Raw genomic sequence first — 17,327 nt, 5'->3', positions numbered from 1 at the left:
CATGTCTCTAGACTTGGTAAAAGTGTACACAAAATGTCCGCAAGCGTCTACATTGGTGAGAACGGGCAGCACAATCAACGAATGGCTGGGAAAGCACTGCAGTGCTTTCAAACGATCGGCCTCGCATACAGCCCGTGGCTGCATAGCAAGGAATGCGGATGCAATCGAGGGTGCGGCTGCGAAAATGTCTCAAACACATGCAATGTGAGCGCCGTGGCTATGCCGCTATGAGACGGGTAGTCGATTCTAAGCGTATCTGCGGGAAAACATGGGGTTGTCGTTGCTCTTTTTCTAAATTCGAACTTATTAACTGTCAGCACAGCCACACTGATCGAACGGATTGAGTTCCATCGTCTCGACACCAGCGACACCTGTCGCGGTCAACAGAACCAGACTGAGTCGAACGATTCGTCCGCGATGCTACAATGCGACGCAGCGTCATACCCCAACCCGTTCTTCCCATATTCGCGCGGGCAGCCACTTTCTAACAACAGCAATCACGCACGTCAGCGGTGAACACGACGCGCATACACGGCCCTGGATTGCTCTCTCCGTTCCTGCGACGTGTTTGTTACGATCGTTTCACCCGCAAGCAGCCTCCTCACTGACTCCCCGCGTGCATATCCTTCCTCTCTCCCCACCGCTTCTGGCAGGGGAGCCGGATCGCCACTCTGTGTTCGGGACGTGATGTCGTACTGCGGCGGAGGCAGGAGAAATGCCGAAGGCGAAAGGTGCGCGTCGAAGAGAGAGCACGAACTCCGCCGCGCGCGTGCAGTATCGCCACGAGCAAGCACCGCGTGCCACCGACCCGCGCCAACCGAGCCACGGCGGCAGCGAGCGGAAGGGGGCAGCAGCAGCGGAATCCGGCGGCCTCCCCTTCTTCCTTCTCCTCCTCCGTCGTCTCCTGCTTTGCTCGTTCTTGCCCTGATGCCGGCGGAAGAGTGCCGTCAGTTCGTTGACCGTCCGACGGCCCGAGCGGGCGGCACGGCCGGCGAAGCAGGTCCTAATTTCGGCCTCCCCTCCCAATGCCGGGCAAGGTCGGCTGCTGGCGTCGCCTGTTTTGCTTTTCTTTGAGGCCGCGTTTTGTCTTCTCGCGGCTTCGCCATCCACCAGGGCTGACCGCTCCTTTCGTTAGCAGCGACCCTTCGATTCCCGTGGGTGCTGCTGACACGCCGGGGGTTCGAATCGACCAACGTCGGTAAACAGAACGCGCGCCGTGCCTTTCTGCCAGACACAGTCAATGGTGAAAGCTTGTGCGGCTTCAGCGCTTGCGTCTTTCAGTGTTCAGTTAGTTGAAGCACATCTCCAGTAGAGAATGTCCTACTCGGGAGGCTCCACCGCAGAAGAGGGCTGACACCGGCTGGTAGATCTGTCATCAGTGAGTGGGCGGGAAACAGAGTTACGTATAGCGGCACAACAGACGAAACGACAGCTCAGCTGTCTGTCGTTTCCTCTGTCGTCCGGTTTTTAGCGCTACGCCCGCCTTCGCACTCACTCCGCTACAGTTCGGACGCTGGCGTGATGAGAGAAATTTACACGCAAGCTGGTGACGCCAGTCGAGCGGCGTAAAATACGCTACTGAGTCGAAATGAAACGCCAGCAGTTTAGATGGACAAAATCACACATTCCTTCCAGCTTTTCACCCATGCGATTCGCTGGCGTGGTCTTTAATGCACGCTCAGTAACTTGTTCCGCTTCGACTGTCACATAACGTACACGACTAATGACGCTATTGGGTGCTCTGCGCTTCTTGCATTCTGTTGAGGTTGAGGTTGTTGCAAGCTGCAGGTGGAATTAGACTTGCGGATTCTGCCGGCAACTGCTCCACCGTAGGGACTCTTACGACCCGGATCTATAGAACAGGGCCTCTCCGCGAGGAAAAATCCGTTCTTCGCCGCCCTGCCCTGTGCAGTATCTCTAGACTTCCCATGTTCATCGGTGCTCCTCGTAAAGGCAACAATAAAACAATCGTAGGCCAAGAGTCCCAGTGCGCTTGGCAGCCGCGCTGAAGCTGGATTACAGTCAGACGACATCGGCAACACACACCGCACCGAGACGTGCGAGCACTACTTCGAAATGTCTTCTTAGACGTCTGCCTGCAACCATATTGGCGCGAAGCAGCAATATAAAGGTCTCTCCTGGATACATGACAGCATGAATTCCAGGACAAACAACGGTGATTCATATTGTTTTTTTTCTTTCGCCAAAGGAAGCTGCAAGAGTGGCCAGAGCTTCCCAACGCCAGCTTTGAAAAAGAGAGGCAGAACACCTCACGCCCGCATCATGTCTCTCAGGCGAGCTTCGGGAGGCCTAAAAGGGATGCATAAAGAGGGAAAATATTGCGCTCATTTACTGCGTGTTTGTCCTGCCTAACAAAACAAAGAGAAAAAAAAAAGAGGGTAATGAAGAGGCAAGACGACGCAGCATGGCGTTCCTACTGCTTACGGTTAGCATGCAGTGCTTCGACGCACTGGACAGCGGTTTTTTTCTACACTAAGTTGAAGACAGAAGACTGAAGTGCTGTATCCTCGATCTATGCTTCAAACGCACGTTTATTCGGGGCATTACTCCATGAGTTATTCGGCGCGTTATTCAGTGCATTTATTCGGTTTTCCTTGATGGACAAGAAGATGCGAACACAAAGAAGATCACTTATGCGAGCTACCAGCGCCCCACTCGTTCCGCTGTGGGGAATGCGCCGTGGTCGCGATAACCTCTGCAGAGAGCAAAGGTCGCTCTATCCCCGCACTCACGCAAGGACCTACCCCGTTTACAACAAAGGCCACGCACGCACTGACCTGCGAGAAGATGACCGCGGGAACTGTATACGAGAGTGCACGCTGCGGTCACCATCTTGTAACCTTCAGATGCGTTGAACTATTCGTGCACTGCGTCTGCAATAGCCCTCGTTACGCCTCACCCGTCGGTGGAACGTCTGCGGCGACCCGCATGGTGAGTGAGCACGGACAACAACAGAGGAGCACGCTGTCGCCTGGCGCAGAGAAGAAGCGACGATCGTCCCCTCTCGTGCTCAGCTCGTCGTTGTTGTCGGGGAAGTGACAGGAGGAAGTATTGTCCTCCGCGACCCCTTCGGTGCCGTTACTACGATCGTGGGAATGACGCGCGGGGCCGCGGCGTCCTCAAGGGCGAGGTTAGGCGCTCACCCTCGCGTGACCCTCCCCATCCTCCCTTTCGTGCAACGGCGCGAGCTCGCGCGCTGCGGTGGCTTTCTCGCAAAGTGCGCGCGTGCGCGCGCCCGCGCATCGCTTCCTCGTCAACGCAGCGCGGGCCGTAACGATGCCCGTGACTGCCTGCCGTGGAGGGATGCCCCGCATCATGCCTCCTGCTGCTGCTTGTACGGGAGCGGGGGGAATCTTTATTCGCGTGCGAGCAACGGAGGTCGTCCGCCGCCCCGAACGCGTCGTGCGCCAAGAGACGGCGACAGAGAGATGCACGGATGACGTGAGCGCTGATGATTCGAACTCTCTCTCGCTCTCCGTCTTCGCTCTTCTCGGCTTTCAAACGACGCGCTGTTTTGACGTCGCTTTCGGCGAGAGTCGTTCGCTCCGAGAGGCGCATCCTCGCCGGGGATGGCTTTGAACTTTCCCGGCTCAGGGGCGAGGCACCGTGGAGGCGAGGACGGTACACTGACGGCGCCGGCTGCATGCTCACGTGTCGCCGTCGCCTGGCCTCGCCATGGCGTAACGTCAATGGACAAGGCATGCAGCGTCGGTAAACAACGCGCTGTGTTATAGTAGCGCGCTCTGCACGCGAAAGCCTCGAGACAAGAAAATCTTGCCAACTTCTCGCTGTGGAAAGATCCCTCGCGGACGAGGATGGAACGGAGCAGTAAACTCGTGGCAATGGTTTGCTGCCGATCACCGACGATGTTTTCATTTCGAACTGAAGTATGACAGAACGTGTGCGCAAAGAGCGAGGTGAGATTTCTTACGCGCGACGCTGAATCAGGCTAGCCTTATTTCAATAGGTAGGGAGAACACACACGGGCACAGAGAAGAAGAGGAAGGAAGGTGCAAGAAGGACGATTTAATAAGACCCCTTGTTGAAAGTACATGCAAGGCTGGCAGTGCTGTGAAATAAATAAAAAGTAACACTATGTGACAAGTGGAATGAGACAGGAAAGCATGCTACAATTCGCACATCTCTTCGACGCAGCGTTAAAATGAAACAAAAGCGGTCGAACCACGATCCCAATTTGCGAAGGGCATCCAATTTATGTAATATCGGAGGCCTGGGAAGACACTGCGCGTCTGTCGCGCAGCACCTAATTAGATACGACCACATATCCTTTTCGCCGTCGCCAAATGAAAGGGCTCGTCCGAAGCAGAAAGAGGCAAGACGTACACCGTCTAACAGGGTTAGCTTCTTCACAGGGTGCTGCGTTACGATGTCTGCCGTCGTCCACTTTTCCAGTCTCGAAGAAGGCTGCAGGCACGATTAAGCATCGGCTCACCCAGCGGCCAATCCCGGGTGGGCCCGTTGTGCGAGGGCCTAACGGCGGCACGACTAATGCTCCGAGCCGGACGGGGTCAGCCTCCCACCGAGAGTAGATGGAGGGATGCGCGTTCATAAAGAGTGGAGGGCAACGACTGCTGCGCGTCCCTAAGTGGCAGTGATCCTCTCAGCGAGCCCGTCTCGGCAACCAGCGAGTTGAGCGAGCATGGGAGCGAACTTCTCCCTCCATCTTTGCCGCCGAGAGCCGTGATCAGTCGTCGATCCTCGTTTTCTTCGGCCCGCTTAAGGCCGCAGGCAAACCGCGGGGGCAGCGGTAGCGGGTTGCGCAACCAGCCCCGTGCGAAGACGGATGGTGCGGCACACGCGCGCTCGTATATGCATGTCTCGATTCGCTTCCTCGAGTCGTCTCTCACAAGTCGCCGGGCCACTCGCCACCATCCGGTCGCGTGATTTGGAACAAGAGGAAGCGAGCTCACTCACCGGAGCGGCTAGCGTGACCAAGCTGCGAGACTGCGCACGTGCAACCTTTGCCAATCCTCGGAGCTTCCGTGAAAGCTGCACGCCAGCTAGCGAGGCTCGCAACCCCTCCTCTGCCATTAAAAGTGGCGCTCGCCTTCAACTCATTAAAATATGAATGAAAAAAAAAATGCGGCAGCTTGTGGCGTGCAACGCGCGCAAGAAACACCGAAAACTGCCAGCGATATGGAGCGCCCCTGGCTTCTGTGCGCCCGACCAACCCGAACGCTTCTGGCCGCAGTGGATCGAGGCGGAATCGGCACTTCACAATAAATCCCTGGATGACCGACGCTTGAGAAGAACGAACACATTGGGTTTTTTCGCGCTACTCCTCACTACAGGCGTGAGGGGTTCAATGGCGCGGCGCAGGTAGCCATTGCGGAGTCGGGGCATCAGCCCGATGTCAACGTCCTCTCGCGGACGCCGCGGCACGCAACGAAAGTAAGAGGCGCTCACTGGTCCAGAACGCGGTTTTCAGGGAGATCACTCGCATTCGCAGTCTACCTCGAAGGCGCTTCCTCGGCGCTCTGTTCGGGCCTTCTCTCTCCGCAGCCTTTCAAGGCCTCCACAGGACTTAACGTCGTCTTCTATAGGCACAAAGTACGCGCCAACTTTTTCGATAACCCGTAACAACTAGATCTGTAAGAGAGCTGTTGTCTCGCGGTCAGTGCACTTTTCTGACTCCGCCGCCGCGGTGGCTCAGTGGTTATGGTGCTCGGCTGCTGACCCGAAAGACGTGGGTTCGGTACCGGCCGCGGCGGTTGAATTTCTTTGGAGGAGAAATTCTAGAGGTCCGTGCACTGTGCGATGTCAGTGCACGTTAAAGAACCCCAGGTGGTCGAAATTTCCGGAGCCCTCCACTACGGCGTCCCTCACGGCCTGAGTCGCTTTGGGATGTAAAACCCCATAAACCAAACCAAACCAAACCATACCAACTTTTCTGACTCCGTTTATAATGAACAACTGTATTTTATTTCAGAGGGAAACTCCTTTACTCTGAAAACATACTCTTAAGGACGAAACGCGGGTACATGCAGTAGCAATAAATGGCACAAGATCAATGCTTCTTCACGGCTATGATGTTTGCTTCCTGATAGGATTTTTCTTTCTTTTGGCAAGCGGGTTTGTCTGAAGTGGTTGAACGATAACAGGGAAGTACCGATTCTAGATTTTTTTCTTCTCTGAAGCCGGTGTAGCGCAGTGCACCCTTCGGCCACAGCAGGAGGCAAGAAAGAACGCATATTGGTCGACCTAGGCGTGCTGATAGACTTTTTCTGCCGCCCGCCTTGCCGTCCCTCTCTCCAGCCTGGATCGCAAAGATCTCTCCATCTTTTATATGCATCTCCACCACTCACGGGTCGTGACTGCACTGCTCGTTTGCTTCCTACCCGGCCCCCCTCCTCCTCCGGGCGAGCTTTGATCGGACCGAATGCGCGCGACGTCGCGGCCAACGGCCAAGCGCAAGATGAATGGGCACGGCATGCGGATTATACCTACGTCGAAATCGAGTTAACGCTGCCGCCTCGCACTGCGCCTGCATCTGGAAGTTGCGCGAATCGCCCCTTTAAATTACGCCGCGGAAGAGGCTGTACGAGCTCCTCCGTGCTTCCTGTCACGCAACCCGGAGGCGAGGTTCGCTGGCCTCGAGAATGGGAGGCGCCGGTTTTTCGTCTCTGAGCTGCGGCGACGAGCGCTTTCACTGATCCACCGCTGTGCGGGCTCAACAGGAGCGATGGCCAGGGGCGGCACAGCCAACTCGTCTCCGGTGCTTCGCACGCGAGCCTAACGGCATTCGCGCCATGAGAGAGGGAGAGAGATGAGTCGTTACGTGCAGGCAACGTGGTTACGCAACATGCGGGGCTGTCTTGTAAGTGTCTGCTTCTGAGCAGCGTTCTCGACAAGTTAGTTTGTGTTGCTGGCCGGAGGCCTGCCTGCAATGGGGCTTCGATGATGACGTCTCCGCGTGGCCCGCGGATGTTTGGTGTGTGTGCTTGCGAGGCGAGCAGGCACTGTTTCGCTGATCAGCGATTCCTATCGACGTGCATATTAAAGAGCACCCGAGGACTGTGCTAGCGTAGCTAGTGCTCCAAGCGCTCCGCTCTTCTGTGTGAATAAGAGTAGCAGTAGTGTTTTTTTTTATTTTGCATTGAATATGGAAGGTAAAGGAATTTTCTCTACCCCGGCATCTGCTATCGCTGCTGGAAGCACCTGAGCTGGGGCAGCGGAAATAAAGGATAGCAGGAAGTGTGTAGAAGTGAAAAGAAAGAGGGGAGGGGATAGAGAACCGGGCGGAATGCAGGTCGCGACAAGCTCCGGTCCCCAGTGCTTGTTTCGTTTCGCGTCTTTACTCAACCGTCCTTTTTCTCCTAAACTGTCAAGAAGAGGGGCCTGGGCCTGCAACGAAGTCTTCCAACTCATTCAATACGTATTTAACTTTTTTTTTTCTATTTGTTCAACCCGTTTTCTTCCTAATGAGTTTCACGAGAAGCAAGACACCGATGACGAAAGAAGACCGGACGGTATATACGAGGGCGAAAACTTACAACCAGTCATTTCACAACGAGAGAAACGTCCTCGACGAGACAAAACAAAATAGGATTTTTCACGTTCTGCGCTTGAAACTCCCTATCACAAGCTATTAGCCGGCGGCGACCTCCTTGTTGTAGCTGGCAGTCTTCGCGAAGTTCTACAGACTTCACACGACGAGCCGACAGCTGGACATCTCAGGTTTTCTCCCACCCTCCACCGCATTCAAGACAAGTATTACTGGCCCCGACTGTCTGCCGATGTCGCACGTTATGTGAAAACCTGCCGAGATGGTCAGCGACGAAAGACCTCGGGTGAGGTCTCAAACTCATCAAGGAAGGGTTGTTTTGCGTGGGACAAAGCACTTGTCGTTTTTGCCGAACGCCAGTCCTCTTTCCTTAAGCGCGATGAGAGAAATGCTTACGCATGAGTTTGCGCCGCACGTCATCATGTATTGCTTTCTTCTTTTTCTTTTTCGCATGTTACAAATAAGACGCCGGAAATGTCCCTTTAGCCTCTTCTCCCGAAACGTGCAGCACGGGACGCCCAAAGTACTTGCAAGACTAAACAGAAACACCGCCCTCCGACGCATAGCGGAAGTACGTATTGCCCGTGGCGAATTTAAATGCGGTAACCAACGCACGCGCAAACCACCCGCGCGTTTGGTACTCGGTGAATGGACAAAAAGTCACGTCAGCTCAAGTGTAAGCATGACCACGCCTTCAATTGCGCTTCCAGGAGGCCCCGCATCTCGTTCATCATTCAGGCCACCTAAAGCGATCCCTGGACAGGAGGAGGTGAGCCAACTGTGCTCTACCTGCCTAAAAAAATAGGAGGAAGTAAAAGAAAAAAAAATGCGGGGAACGAACGTGCCTCGTGTGATCTGTGCGCCTCTTTACGCGCTAGTCTAAGCGGCTTGACGATTCCAGCGCAAGGCGTTACCTGCAGATCCTCCCCAGAAGCGGACGTGACGTCAGAGACCGGAGGAAAAGAGGAGAGAGCCATCGGGCGTGTCCCGTTCCAGCCCCCGGGTTTCCGCGGCGCTTCTGCGCTCTCTTGAGAGAGAGGGAGGGTAGGATACGTGCGTGTCTGCCTTTGGCAGTGGCGCTCGGTTGAATGATCGGAAGATGGTGATGGAGTGCCTTTGTAGCGTGGGTGGCGGCGACCGCGTTTTGCACTGTCGCGGCGCGTCGAGGGCTTCCGTCCTCCGTCCTTCTGCCCCCCTCCCTGTGCGATGCCACTCCCGCCGATGCTGTCGAAAAGCGCGCGCCGTTCGGTCGTGTCATTCACCGTGAACGTCGTTTGGCACGCGCTCAATTGGGCGGCTCACGGGAACACCGTGGAAATTCATTCCTTATACACACGCTGGTGCTTTTTCTACCTGGCGAGCTGACAGCGCTGCTGGCGGATGCGTAATTGCCGACAGTGTTCCGACGGTCCGTGGTGAATGGCTTAGGAAGAAGCAGCCTTGAAAAGCTGCAGCTGTCGACGAAGGGAGCTGCTGTCTACAAGGCCTCTGCATTCACAAAACCTTGCGTTGAAGCGCGGAAGGGCAGTACGCGTGTCGGCCATAGTTGATGCTTATGCTGGAGCCGTCGTGTGCGGAACCATACTTTATCCACGGAAGAACGGTCGCTGTGAGACGATGGCCTAGTGAGATGGAAGGAAAAAGAAATACATCCCTTGCTGACACGTCGCATGGCTGCAAGGGATAGAGAAGTGTCTTCGTTGCTTCCGGTTGCATAGAGGATGTCTGTCACGGCTCACTGAGGCCTTTTCAGTTTTTGTTGCCGCTCTTTCAGTGCAAATTCGTTTCTGATGATCCGAATGTGACGCCTCGCACAAAAGCGCACAAATCAAACACAAAGACTGAAGGGACATCTACGACCAAATGCGCCAGGTTCGGGATTCTCCGCGCTCCATATTGACTCTCCGGGTTCCTCCTTCTCTCCCTTTCCTTCTCGGAAGAGTCACGTTTGTGAAGTTCACGGCTGCCGCCGCCTAGATTTCGCGGAAGCGCCGAAGGGCGCGACGTCTTTGCGCAGGGCGGCTTCTCCGCGTTCACGAAACTCCTCCGCGGTCGGTCACCGCCGAAAGGCGTCAATGCTGCCGACGGATCCGCCGAATTGGACGGTCACGACCGGAGGGGCGGAGACACGGCCGCGACCCGCCGATTCGATGGCGTCCGCACGTTCGGCGCGAAGTCGCAGCTCGCAGGCTCCGCTCAGGCGTAGCCACGCGCTACGGTCGCTATGTAGGGCGTCTCGCTGTTCGACCGAGACAGCTGCCTTGGTCACGACAGATATATCTGCGATAAGTGTGTTCGGAGTTTACCTTAAGCGTAACGTTCAGGGAGGCGCGTATACCACGAAATGGTCAACGTGAGAGGAGCATGCGTCAGCGCGTTCCGTTCCTAGTTGGGATTTCGCATCGAACACGGTACGAACGGATGCTTCGTGCGACAGTGCCTAGTCTGGCATTGCACTGCGACCGGCTTGGAGCGTGATCTGAATAATTAAAAGAAGAGGTCCATACGGGGCAGGGCTTGCGTAGCTACCACCGTGGCGAAGAGCTCTCTGTAAGAGAGCGTAGCTATCGATCGTGGTATTGTGCTTAATTGTGAAGATACTACTTTTGATGCTTGAACGTGATCATTGAACGTGATAGCCTTAATGAGTTCGTGCCCATATATGCGGAATGGGTAATTCTCAACTGTACATTCAAAGGTACCTGGGAGTCCTCACGCCAATCTTTCCGCAATGGTGCAGCGGTTAGAGGATGCGCCACTGGCCTGAGACGGTAGACGTCGTCAACGGCGGGGCTTGAGCGACCCGAGCTGCTCTTCCCGACCAACCTTTCGCAATCAGCCATTAATTTAACAGCCACCTGCCACGGTGGTTAGTTTGCTCACAGTCCGGTGGGCAGGTTATGGCGGCGCCGCAAGGTCACGCCACCAAGGTGGCCCGCATACGTTGCTTCTCAGGCGGGTGGCCACCTTGGCCACCCTACGCCACCGTATTTTCTGGGTAACGGGACCCTTAACTCTATCGCTTCAATACAGCCAAACATTAAAAAGCTGATTTTGTTTGCTTGTATGCTTGCCCAACACGGTAATACAGGACTCCGCTAGCCGTGGCTTAGTCGTAACAATTGCAATTTTTTAAACTTGCATCATACTATAGCGCATAGGACGAGCGTGTGACAGAGTTGTGTACTCTGGGGCGGATTTATGGCTGGGTGGGAGGCGACCACGCTGACCCCCTGTTTTTCCAAGAAAAAAGTCCTCAAACTGCATGCAAAGGCACGACTCGTTTGCAGTATTCCTTACTCGATCGGTAGCACGTTCAGTGACGTACCACGTAAGGGCCGTTTCACATGCATGCGATTCTCGCCTGCGACGCTGCGAATTCTGTCGGTCTGCGACTGGGGAGGGCCGTCGGTCTAGCCGCAGACGGCCTGCGACCAAGTTCCGTCCGGTTGGAATCCAGTCGCAGCGTCGGTGTGGTCGCTCTGCGACTGACCAATGGGCAGCGCCGAGTCGGCACGTGACGTGACGTCACGCGGGAGCAGCTGCCGCGGCCACGACCGGTCTCCAGGCGCGCGAGCGAGAGCGCACGTGGGTCGAGACCTGCCGCGGCAACAACTCGCACGTGACGTGACGTCACGCGCCGTCTCGGCGTGGGGTCACGTGGGAGCTGTTCCCGCGGCGTAAGCAAAACTGTTTATTCTAATCAAAACATACGAAATATTGCCTTGCATCTAAAAACAAGCTGGTCATTACATCATCAACACATTCCGTGCAGTGTTTCTGTCGGGTTTAATCGTGGGTTGCCTATGCGAACATCGAGCAACCTTGCGTGTCCCTCCGACCGAATTCGCTGAGTACGCGTTCCATGTGAAAGCACTGTGCGAAAATCGCACTGCGGCGTCACCGACTAGGCCGACTATTTTCGTTCTAGTCGCAGCATGTGAAACGGCCCTAAAGGCCGGAATACATGGAGCGTTTTTACCGCGGCGAGTCGTCGATTTTCGCCCGACGGCGCAGATTTGACGCGCGGCGTCGAAAAAAACGCCCGCCGCCGCCGATCAGGACCGGCTAGATTTTGACGCGCGGCGTCCGGTGAGACCGGAAGCGGCGGCTGAAGCGAGCCAATAGCAGCGCAGTAAGCCCGCTCTTCCGGTCCTCGGCCTGCCGCCGCCAACATGGCCGCCATGGCCGTCAAGCTACGCCGTGTTTTTGGCACGGAAATATTTTTATCGTGAAAATAAACGCTTCATCAGACTTGAAATGTCGATTTTTTTGAAGAACACGGCCGAATCTTGGATCGGAATACCTGCGCTCCCTCCCTGAAGCGAATGTGTCGAAGACAACCGCAGCCGCTGGTGTTCGCGGCCGAGCGGGCGTCCAAAGGTACGCGACGGCATGCATTCGAGCACGCAAATCTTTATAGATACTACTTCAGCGCGCGTGCTAAAATTTTTACTATGGTGTCGAAGTGAAACTTTCCTGATTTTAACAGAATTGTCAGCGTCGCTGTTCTCACAGACCTCCTTGCACAGTGGTGTTTGCCACCTGTTGATCACATTTCCTTTCGCGTCGAGGGATGCGCTGCGGCGGCGCGCCGCCGCTTCAACGCTCCATGTATCTCCAGCCTCGCGTCGCGCCGCCGCGACGTTTTCTGCCGCGCGAATGTCGTCGAAAAAAACGTCGCATGTATCCCGGCCTTAAGCCGGGGAGGGCGTCCACGTTCGCGTGACAGACACTCGGCCGATCCGCGAAGAGGTGCTTTATTGTTTCTGTTCTTTGTTTTCTTTCTGCCGGGCCAATGCGCTCTGGACTTGCGCTGCGTCGACGAACGATTGACACGCGTTGGGGGTCCCCCTCTGCCGAGGAACGCACATCACGCTCGCTCTCACTTACTTATGCATACAACCGTTAGCTGAGGGCACGCATTCGCAGGCGTGTGTTTTATATACCGTCGCACCCCGCGAATGCCGCCTTGTTTTGTGTGTTGGAGTGTTCCCCCCCGAGTACTATTTCCGCGCGGTCGCAACCGGTGCGTGACGCCTCGCTTCCTCGAGATTATGCTGGCGGAAAAATTTATGCCCCGAGTCAGGGCACCCCCTTTCCTGTCTTCGCCCCTGGAGTCTTCAGCTTCTTCAGCCGCTCTTCAGCTTCCTTCCGTTCCTCCGCGCGCTTCGTCTTCTCCTTTCAAGCCCGTCGAAATTAATTCATCGCGTACATTTTCACGGCTTTCCACATAAGGCAAGTTTGGAAGTTGAGGAATTCGGCTGGGTGCTGACGGGCTAAGGATATCCGGGGGACGACGGATTCCAGGCTGGAGAGATTCTGGGAAAGCGTTTCTCCACTCTGAAGGAAGGAACGCGGTGGGAGGTGGCAAATACAGACGGTGATGCAGACAGTCTGGCAGCCCCTGGAACGCAGATTTGAAATATGCGCCGGCATGTTTCTCAAAGATTTGGTTCGAAGGGAAAGTGCTCGGGACTTTCACTTCTGGCTCCAAAAGAATCGGGGCGGCAACACTAAAAGTCCCAGATGTACGATATCCCAAATGGTGCGTCGAAGGGAACGCAGCGCAATCTTCATACTTGTCTGGTGAGTTTCGCAGGTCAGTAAGTGAAAAGATTTACGCTTTCAGATACTGCGTAAATAGATCAGAAATTAGAGTTGGCAGTTATAGATCGTGATGGAATCGCCAACAGAGAGGTAAACGAATATATAATTTTTGTTAACCTGCCTGGAAACGCAAACAGGCCTGAGAGCTGCGTGTGCTGTGATGGCCACCGCAGCTGTGGACTAGTTGTTACAGCATCCTCCTCGCATGCAGCAGGTGCGGGGTTCGATCCCCAGTGCCGCCGGGTACCCACCGGTGATACTACGGGTACAAGCTTCCCCTGCCTGGTGTTCGGCTTATTGAGGGTGAAATGCTTGGCAAATGGGTATTCGACCCTCCTTGAGTAAACGAAAATACCTTGCGCCATAAAAATCAATCATCATGTTGTTGTTGTGTTTTATGGCGCATAAGCGACTAAGGCTATCATGCGCCAATCATCATCATCACCATGGTTGATGATATGGTACGGAACTGTATGGTATGGAACGGTATGGTATGGTATATAAGACTTAATTTCCCGAAGAACAATGTGAGAATACAACTTATTGGAGGGCTCCTGATTAGCTTCGACCACTTGGGGATCATTAACGTAAGCTGAAATCGCGCAGCCACCAGGGAGTTTTTCATTTGCGCCCCCATCGAAACGCGATCGCCGCGGCCAGGATTCGATCCCGCGACCTCCGGCTCAGCAGCCAAACGCCATAACCACTGAGCCACCCAGGCGGATCGTAATGCTTCGGTACATTACTCAGATCCGATGGCGAAGTTAAGTTGGCCGTCCAATCGGCGCATGGGAGCTCCTTACGCTAGTGAAAACTGAAAGAAACGAGTTGAAAAGAGGGAGCGACCGGGCCTCAGGCTCTTAGAAAGCACGCGCTCGCTTCGACAGGCAGGATCTGTTATCAGTCAACATTGCGAAAGAGACGTGGACTCTTCCTGGCGGTCCCGGAACAGAAACCGGAGGCAGCACTGCGCTGTTATCTCTGCGTGCACTGCAGCACTGTCGTGGGTTGACGGTCGGCTGCCTCTTACGCGACGCCCGGCCAGCTCAGCCGCGCGTGCAGGGCGCTCTGGATGGACGGGCTTTCGAGGCGAGCTGTTCATTTGTGATGTCTCCCAATCGGGGGCTCAAAGGGAACAAATGGTTGCATCGCTACATGCTTCTTTTGCGAGCACTCGTTGAACCTTCAACGCCGGCGAAAGTGCTGTGGTGCACCGCAACAGGAGAAATTAGAGGAGCAAGAAGTCTCGAAAAGTAAATGCGATAAAAACATAAACAAAACGACGGGTGCACTCGACCATGCGAAGTCGCCGCAGCACGAATATACAGGGTGTGTAGACGAAGGAAAGAAACAGTGGAAAAACCGGGACAGAGGAAAGAAAGTGTTACTTTTCTGTGAATACGGAGAAAAATCGGCTGAATTTTCTGCTGGGCTGGCCTTCTTTTGATCGCATTTGGGAGGAAGTCGAATTTCGGTCCTGCTAGGCTGCTGGTATTCTGCTTGTTTTAAAATGTTAGGAGCGTCAGTTAGACGTCCCGACAGCACTCATCACGATTCGCACAGAATCAAAGCGCGCTGTGAGGGGAGAGGATATAGTTAAAAGCAACAAACTGTCGAACGGCACCGAGTCAGTGCAGCGTTTCGCTGAGTTCACAACGGTTATGCACGCGATGCAGAGCACGGCAATTACTACTGGGGAGCATGTACAGAGTAATAGCTTCAGGTGTAAATTAAGCACACGTGATCGTGCTAGAACAGTCGGACTGTGTAAAGGTCGATCCCCAGGTGGTCGAAATTATTCCGGAGCTCTCCTCTACGGCGCCTTTTTCTCTCTTTCTTTATTCACTTCCTTCTTTATCCCTTCCCCTACAGTGCTGTTGTGGTGTCCACCGAGATGTGAGACGATTACAGCGCCATTTCCTTCCTTCAAAAACCAATTTTCAATTTTACCATACTGACCTAAAGATCGGAACTGACTACCAAGACCTAAAGATCGGAAAATGAGTTTGGACAATTAGATATCACACATTTAATCTTCCATTCACGATACTTCGGTGTAATTTTCAGGTGGTACCGAAGAACATATACAACCCGCCGCGGTGGCTCAGTGGTTATGGCGCTCGACAACTGAGCCAGACGGAGTACCCGGGTTGGAACCCGACCGCGGCGGTACAGGCCTTTTAGTCGGGCGCGCCCGGGCGGCGGGCACCGCCACTGGGGTCCCAAACTAGGGACCTCCACCTAGTGCTTGTAAGGATCGGTCCCTTACGTGCTGGTCCAAACATACCTCCTGTCCCTTCCTAATGAATGTTTTCGCCACCACCACTCAGCGTGTCTGCGCTGTGCAGCTTTCTACGCAAGTCGGCCGTACACCCGGGATCGGGTGCTCCGCCAAGCGTGAGACGGGCCTGAGGGGCGTTCGACACTTCGACAGCGGCTGCTGGTTCCCGATGCTTTCCAGCAGTGAAACGCGCCTTTCGTCTGCTTTCTTCTTTCATTTCCAGGGGCTGCCAAGGTGAACGCTCCAGACGCGGCCGCCGACGACGCGCGGCCGAGCGTGGAGAGGAGGTTGCGCCGGCGGAAGAAATGCGTCGACGCAACGGCGACAATGGCGGACTGGATGCGCAGTTCTGCCGCAGTGGCGCGCGCGTCGTGTTGAGGTGCACGTCTGTCGTACCTGTGCGTGCGTTCTTTTTTGTTTTTTGTTTTAAGGCGGAAGCCTTTAATGCCTCATCGTTGTAAGCAGGATTTATCGACAGAAATGTCACGCTTTTCAATTGGCCGAAGTGGTCGTGACAGGGCCAATTGTACTTTGGCTAGTAACCATGCAACCAATTAAAGGGATTGTATAGTGATGCTCCAAGTAAATAAAATAAATAAATAAAACCGTGTAGGAAATTTATCGAGTTGGGGAATCGAACCAGGGTCTCCGGACTGCGAGACGAGCACGCTAACCACTGCCCATGCAAGCTCGATGGTTTGCAGTGAACAAAGGCGCGTCTAGTGAATACGGTATCTTCGTTCACTACCATCTTCCTCCCTTCCCTTTACGGCGAGGTTCAGATGTCCACCGAGATATGCGAGACAGATACATTTCCTTTCCTGTAAACCAATTTACTGACGAGCAGGGCGTACAGCCGAACGGGCGATGGCGTTCTGTGGACTCCCTGGCAGCGCTGCAAGACGCTGTCGGGTTCCTCACAGGCGAAGCTTAACGTCTTAACCACACATCAGCAACACCGCGCTTAAGGCTTTCGCCTCACCGCACTTTAGGTCAACAAAGTGCCCCCCAGAATTTTGTTTACCCAATTCGTGATTTCCGATCCCAAAGACTAGTCCGTAGTCCACGTGCATTGCAAGAAACTGACCCGTTTATGTGCCGACGCCCGTCGTGTTGCGAGCGAACGTCAGTGCCTCGCATCATACGCAGCGGTGTCTACAGCATGCGAATGCGTCAGCTTTGCTGCTAAATGCTCTGCATTTTCATGTCGCTCGCGCTACGATGGTATTGGAGAAACTGGCCTAATTTTTTTTCTTACTGCTTACACTGATATGCAGGAACAAAGTTGCCGTTTAACGCGTGATAACTCCTGAGTGGGTAAGCGAGTGAGTTTACGTTTATGAGTGTAACACGAAGAAAACTTCCCAGCTCCATAACCGAGAACGCGAAGTGAAGTGAACGAGAATGTCATGTCAGTCTATGAGTAGAGCACGGTGCAACTAAGCTCGAAATTACAAGTCAATCGATTGCAAATCACTCAAGATCTCTAGATGCACATGGGTCACATAAACGGCGTAGGTGCTAAGCAATTTCTTTTTTAAATTGAAAGCAACAACGTTCGTTTAACACCCCCAAATGTAACAAATGGTCAACGTTAACGCGCGAGGAGCTTTCCTATAGGTTTAGAGCAAGAACCGAGTCTTTTTACGTAATCTCCAACGCACGGACCATACTAAAGGCTACAACGCCGGCTACTCAGGTGCAAGCAACCAACGTTCATTTACAGCCATTTTCGCGGACAATCTCAGAAGGCTGCATCAAAAATCACTCCACGGGCACAAAATCAACGTTTATAGATCTATCAACGTTGCACAAAATATCACGCAGCGCTAATACAACTCGCAGATTTATTACGACTTGACATGTTTTACCCTCGACATGTCCAAACTA

General features: G+C 54.2%; 1 protein-coding gene across 2 annotated transcripts in view; it reads right to left on the bottom strand.

Moving 5' to 3' along the window:
- pio (zona pellucida domain-containing protein piopio) overlaps nt 1-17,327 on the bottom strand; it is a 105,386-nt gene that overhangs the window by 55,410 nt on the left and 32,649 nt on the right. The gene's annotated exons all lie outside the window — the stretch shown is intronic.

This window comes from Amblyomma mixtum, chromosome 6 (genome assembly GCF_055824585.1).
Source record: "Amblyomma mixtum isolate Tamu chromosome 6, ASM5582458v1, whole genome shotgun sequence".
NCBI classification, from domain to species: Eukaryota; Metazoa; Arthropoda; class Arachnida; order Ixodida; family Ixodidae; genus Amblyomma; species Amblyomma mixtum.
The sequence above is the reverse complement of the archived record's forward strand: the minus strand, read 5'-3'. Positions and strand labels throughout refer to the sequence as shown.